We start from the raw sequence: 5,675 nt of genomic DNA on the forward strand, positions 1-5,675 counted from the left end.
ATTGCTGTCAACCCTTTTCCATGGCAAATTTTTCCCAAATATCCAACCTAAACCTTGCATGACCCAGCCTGAGGCCGTTCCCTCTCCTCCTGTCCCTGTTCTCTGGGAGCAGAGCCCAAATTCTCCCAGCTGTCCCCTCCTGTCAGGGATTTGTGGAAATTTTCCATAATTTCCACCTGGTTGAACATTTTATTCCTCAGATGGGCAGCAGGGAATTGTCCAAGCTGCTGGAATTCCCTATCCACAAAATTAAAACCTCTTAACAAGCTGTTGGTGACATTTGTGGGGAAATATTGGTGGACAGGTTGCTACGGCCGGTTTTACCCGGATAACGGAATTCCCACTGGACACAAATGAGGATGAATTGGTGAATCATGGAATCATGGAAAGGTTTGGGTTCAAGGGATGTTGAATCCCATCCAGTCCCACCCCTTCCATGGGCAGGGACACCTTCCACTCTCCCAGGTATTTCCAAGCCCCATCCAACCTGGACTTGGACATTTCCAGGGAATTCCACTTGAAATCCTGGCTGGAGCAAAGTTTATACCAAAGCATCCTGATAAACAAGTGGAGATTGCAGAGCCTGACCCCCTTTTGGGACAGGAGGATTTCTTGGGACAAGGCTGCCTGTCAGATTCCTTAAAAATCTATAATTATTGGATTTTTTCACCTAATTTCCCTGTGGATCATATCCCATTTCCCTGGCAGGTTGCACAGAGCCTCAGCCCTCATCCTGTGCTGGATTTTAGCCTCAGGAGCAGCAGAATTTTCCCATCCACAGCTGGAAACATCCCAGACTATTTGATGATATGGTTTGGAAAGGGCTGAGCCATATTTTCTTCCCTATTCCTGGCAGGAAAAATCATCTCCACCTGTCCAGCAGGTTCAAATAAAGGAGTAAAAAAGCTGCATCATGGATATATTACACAGGAAATCTTATTTAAATCCATTTATTCACTACATTGGGAATCTTATTTAAATCCATTTATTCACTACATTTAAATAAAAGTCAGAGCAAAGAAAATTAAAAGAAAAAAAATTGACATCACAAATACCGTGGTTTTGTCATGTTTTCTGTACATCAAATATTTGTTTTATGGCAGAACTTCCCAGGAATCTTGCTGGGAGCTGCCAGGGAATTGCCAGCAATTATTTCCCTGGTATTTGCTTAAATAACCCTGAGGTTTAATATTGTTTGATGCCTTCTGAAATATCCTGGGAAGGCAGAACTCTGAGTTCTGCTGCTGCCCAGAGATGAATTTTTATTCCAGAAAATTGGGAAGTATTTCCACATCCCTCACTCCTGCCAGAGTGCAGGAACAGGAGACATTTTCCTTGTCCATGACAGGGAAAATTTTTAGGTGGGACAGCCAGAAAGGCATGAAGAGATCTGGGAAAAAGCAAAAATTTACGGAAAAATTTCATAATTCCACCTGTGGAGTTCTCAATCCATCAATATCCTGCAAGGGGTTCCTTCCCTCCCTCCCTTCTCCCTTCCTTTCCTTTCTTCCTCCTTTCCTCTTTTCCCTGTTGGTCCTTCTGCCCCATGGATCCAATAAATCCATGTCTACATCGCCCTGGGGGAGATCTGACCTTGCTTGGGGACGTCTGGAATTTTTCCTGCATTGTTTGCAGAGCCTGGGGAATGTTAGAGCCTTAAGCTGGGCCTGCAAGGACACCCGGACACACCCAAAAAATGGGATTTGGGGAATTTCTTGGTTTGGCTTTTGTAGATGGAAAGGCTGGAGAGGAGAAGGCTCCAGGGAGAGCTCAGAGCCCCTTGCAGGGCGTGGAGGGGCTCCAGGAGAGCTGGAGAGGGACTGGGAACAAGGGATGGAGGGACAGGACACAGGGAATGGCTTCAAATTGGAAAAAGGCAGATTTAGGTTGGATATTGAGAAGGAATTCCTGGCTGGGAGGGTGGGGAGGGGCTGGGCTGGAATTCCCAGAGCAGCTGTGGCTGCCCCTGGATCCCTGGCAGTGTCCAAGGCCAGGCTGGACACTTGGAGCAGCCTGGGACAGTGGAAGGTGTCCCTGCCATGGCAGGGATGGGATGGGATGGGATGGGATGGGATTCATGGTCCTTCAAACACAGATCCTTCCGGAATTCTGTGATATTGTCCTCTTCCTTTTTCCATACTGCTCCTTTATAGTATGAGTAAAAGCATTATCCCTTCCATAGTACTTCTTATTAATATAAATGGATATATAAAGATAATTTTAGATTATTTTAATCTGATTTTTTAATTCAGACTTTGGGTATTTAAACAGATTTTTCAGTCCATGGTGTCAATGCACCCACTTGAATAACCTAAACACACTCAACTGGACTATTAATTATATTTAAATAATAATAATTTAATTGCAATATGTTGTACTTATTTAAATGTCATAGAAGAGAAGGAATTTCTGCCCCCACAACTACAGCCTGCCCATATTAATAATTTGGAGGATTAGCATTAAAAAAAAACCCACACAAATCCAGCTTTGTTTGCTGACCTGAGGTTTCCACTTTGTGCAATAAATTCAGGCCAATCCAGACTGCAAATATTTATTGCTGTCCTCAGAGCCATTAGCAGAGCTTCAGTCAATAAAAGATGAAACCTCGGAGGACAATAAGTGGTTTAAGATCCCAAAAAATAATTTATTGTATGAGGAAAGAGAAAAACAACGTCTGAGAGGGTGAAATTCCATGAGATGTTGTCACAGAGGGTGGTTCCACCTTGAACAACGCCTGTCCTGGGAGATGGAGCCTTTGGAATTCCAAACACATCATTGGCGTTTGGTGCCGTGGAAGAAATGAGCTCTGAGCATGAATTATGTTCAACACATTCCCAAAAAGCAGCAGCACATGGAATTGGTACTGCTCACGTGAGGTTGACTGGGAAACACGAGGCCCACGATGCAAAATGTGTGTCCACTTCCAACATTCCCAAGGATTTCATTTGGAGGGAGGGCTGGAATCAAACCTCCATCTCCTGCTGGCGTTGCTGTCACAGCGCCCAGGTCAGATTTGTTCCCACAGGGTCAGCAGGGGCAGGTGGCAAATCCAGGGTCTCTGTGTGGGAGTCCAGGCCATCCCTCTGGCTGCCCTGGCTGTCTGAGACCCTGGGAGGGGGCTTGCAGACCTTGGCACCAAGTCAAAAACACCTGTGGCTTCCATTTTAGCTCATGGAAAAAACTGCCAGCTTTGTGTGAGGAATTACAAGCCACAAGGGTTTGAGTAGTGTGGTAGTTGAACTAACACAGGGTGGAAAAGTAGAATTTTGGGGTTTTTAGAATGGGGTTCAGGGGTACAAGATGGAGGGATTTGGGCATGTCCTGACCTTCTTCTCCTTCATCTTGCCCTCCATGTCTTGCTGTGATGGTGACACTTTTCTGTTGGTTTAAGGCACAGACACACTGTCCAAAATAGATGATAGATATTGGCATGTTATTGTAAATATGGCACATGTAGTTTTGGGTATAAAATGTAAACACCACCCCAAGGGGACAGGAGTCTACCGCAGACTGACCTGCTAGACAGACTGCAGCTCCTTGAGAAAGCATGTTACAGATAAGAGAAAATAAACAACCTTGAGAAGCCGACCCTATGCATTCCGACTCCTTCTTTGGCCACGCGGGCTGGGAGAAAAAGACTTTTTACAATCTCCGGGTCATCTCTACCATCAGACCCTCAAGATCTCTGTTCCTTGGAAATGTCTTGGAATATAATTTCCCTGCTTCGACTACTGCTGCTTTAGAAATAACTTCACCAAAACCCAAATCAGTGGGGTTGGAACCCAGAATGGTTTGGGTTGGAAGGACCTTAAATCCCATCCTGCCACGGCAGGGACACCTCCCAGTGTCCCAGGCTGCTCCAAGCCCCAGTGTCCAACCTGGCCTTGGGCACTGCCAGGGATCCAGGGGCAGCCACAGCTGCTCTGGGAATTCCAGCCCAGCCCCTCAGCTCCCTCCTAGCCAGGAATTCCTTCTCAATATCTGATCTAAATTTCCCGTCTTCCAATTTGAAGCCATTCCCTGTGTCCTGTCACTCCATGCCTTGCCCCCAGTCCCTCTCCTGGAGCCCCTTCAGACCCTGCAAGGGGCTCTGAGCTCTCCCTGGATCCTTCCCTTCTACAGGTGAATATTTTCAGTTCTCTCAGCCTCTCCTCACAACAGAGTTTATATTTTCTGTTCTCTTTAAAGGAAAAAATATTCAGAAAAAGAAGTAAAAAAAACCTAACAACTGTGAAAGGCTTTAAAAGTCCTATTTCTCTTTTCCTCCCTCGAAAATGAAGTTTTATTGCTTTTTCTGGTCAGGCCTAAGGCAGGATTTGCTATTTGAAAAACAAACTGCCAGCAGCCTCCAGCAAAGACAAGCTGCAGTCTCTGCTTTCTTCCCTCTGCCTGTGATTTCCTTGCCTTTGTAAATATTTCTTCCAAGCAAGAAATCCAGCAGGATTTATTTGATCAACCACACATTTCTGCACAATCCATTGGGGAACATCAGGTAGGATTTGTAACCTGATCCAGATGGAAGTGGGGCTCGGGGAAGAGTGAGGTTGGAGGGGTTTATCCTCTCTAACCTTGGGATGTTCCTTCTTTAATCCTTAAGGCAGTGACTCTCCTGAACTTTGGGAATATAAAGGACATTTCCTATTTGTCAGGAGGCAGCTCTGTGACTTTCCCAAAAGGAAGGAAGTGAAGTTTGGCTCCAGAGTCCATGGAAATGTTCTCCAGGTGTTGAGGAGCAGAGTCAGGAAAATCTCTTGGAGAGCATCAAGTGCCAGCCAGGATCCAGTGGAGGATGCAGGGAGGAGGTGAGGAAAGGATGGGATTTTAAATGTGGGTTCTTAAATCCATCCCAGAACTCAGAGGAGGAGCAGGGTGGGATTTTGGGGTCAGGAGTTGCACTGATGATCCCTGTAAATCCAGCTCAGGTAATTCCATGATTCCATGATTCAGTGGAGAGTCAGTTTATGCCAAAAGAGCTTTCCCTCTTGTTCTTTGCAAATCCCAAAAAATTCCTGCTCGGAACAGCTGGTTCCATGAAAAGCCAGTGGAGTGGTGGCAGCTGCAGGCACAATCCTGCCAAGAAAGCCGGTGATCCCGGCTCCACCCGGGACTGGCGGCTCCTCCTGGCTCACTTCCACCCTCCGAACTTCATTTCCCAGCTTTATCCATGCCCATGGGTCTGGAGAGGGAGCTGGAGGGAGCTCCCATCTCCTCCTGCTGCCCTGGAAGAAAATTTATTTTCCTTAGTGCATGCATCTGACATTGGAGCTTGGATCTGGGTCCAGCAGCAGCTCTGGATCAAAAGCAAAAGGCACAGCCCACTTCCCAAAAGTTTGGAAAATGTTTGGAAATTGGTTAAAAAGGAGCAAATATAAACCATGGGTGAACTTCTGCCTTTTATCCTCCTTTCCCTAATTCCCAGGAGCCCATGGAGGGCTAAAGGGATGCCCAAACACATGGGGAATCAGGGCAGGAAGTTCCAGACATTTGGAATTTATGGTTTGCTAATCCCAGAATCCCAGGATGGTCAGGCTGGAAGGGACCACAGAGGGTCACTGGTCCCAATCCCTGCCCAAGGCACAGGATTGTGTCCATGTGGCTCTGGAATATCCCAGGTAGGAGACTCCAGCCCCTCTCTGGGCTCTGCTCAGGGCTGGGCACTGCCCACGGCAGGAGTT

This window comes from Anomalospiza imberbis, chromosome 6, assembly GCF_031753505.1.
Source record: "Anomalospiza imberbis isolate Cuckoo-Finch-1a 21T00152 chromosome 6, ASM3175350v1, whole genome shotgun sequence".
Taxonomy (NCBI): domain Eukaryota; kingdom Metazoa; phylum Chordata; class Aves; order Passeriformes; family Viduidae; genus Anomalospiza; species Anomalospiza imberbis.